Here is a 1348-nt window from a genome sequence, read left to right on the forward strand (position 1 = left end):
CTGCTCCCCCCCCCCCCCCCCCCCGCCGATTCATGCACCCGCTCACCGACAACCGTTTCTCGTTATATTAAAATATTTTTTGCGCTCTTGGATGTTTTGTTAGAAAACGTTAATGATATTTAATGAATATGTACGTGTGAAGACAAAAAAAAAAGAAAAAATTGCTAGCAGTGTTGTAGAGAGGAGTTAAAAGTATCGATAAAAGTTTCGTGAATTTTATTATAAATAAAATCGTCAAACATTGTCTTTAAATTCGAGAATACGATCTGCTGGACTTTAAGTGACTTGTTATATACCGTTATTATCGGGTAACTTAAAGACATTTTTCATTCATTTTTATAAACATAATCGACTTTCTTCTCACTTAAAAATTAACACCCATTGTTTCATAAATAAGTGTTAATAATAAGTGTCCCATGGCATTAGAAAAAGCCATGATTAATAGAGTTACTTTCGATATGACTAAATCAATATTAACGACATACGATAAACGATAACATTATTGTAATACTCTTTTCATTGATTACATTGTCATGCACGATTCTTATATTTCGGGGATTATTTCACAAAAATGCTCTTTTTGTCATTGTAAATGTAAAGCTCACAAATAGCAATAAAGAGTAAAAATATTGCGTAAAAGATGGTGTAAAAATTCCTGGCATACATACCGAAACATATTGAATTTATCAAAATGATTTTATCGTCGCGTCAGGCTCTTTATCGCGACGATAAAATAAAGAGATAAAGAAGAAGACAACGAACGAAAGGTTAAGCAAAAGAAGAATTCGAAATGATGATTATATGGAGAATTAGTTACAGTACTCGGGAATGCTAAGTTCGGATTTCGGTAGGAAAACTTGAGCAACGAGCGATTCTTACGAGAACGATGAAAAATAATTTCCCACGAATCATCTCTTATTAAACGCTCTAACTACTCATCTCCTTCCAATTTATCTTTCTAATGCATCCTACTAGCTACCTACGTATGCTCTCTATTTATCAGCGTTGGAAGCTCTCGTTAAAGTGAGCAAAACATTCGTGGATTAAGCCAAGATATGGCTTTGAACGTCATTCCCCAGGGCGATTCACTGAGTACGAACCGCTGCCTCCTGCAGCATGCGAAAGTCTATCCCGTCGCCAACTCCAGGGGTCCGTATCCTTTCCTCCCTCCGCATCCCGACCGTCCGCCCACCTAAAGCCCGCATTCCATCAGACGCGCGTTCTCTCTCTCTCTCTCTCTCTCTCTCTCTCTCTCACTCTCACTCTCGCCGTCTAGTTTTCAAAGAAACAAGAACAAAAGTTACATCTAGCCTTGTTGGAACCACGGGAGTGCGGTGCGCCCTTCTCG

This window comes from Ceratosolen solmsi, unplaced genomic scaffold (assembly GCF_000503995.2).
Source record: "Ceratosolen solmsi marchali unplaced genomic scaffold, CerSol_1.0 scaffold29, whole genome shotgun sequence".
NCBI lineage: Eukaryota > Metazoa > Arthropoda > Insecta > Hymenoptera > Agaonidae > Ceratosolen > Ceratosolen solmsi.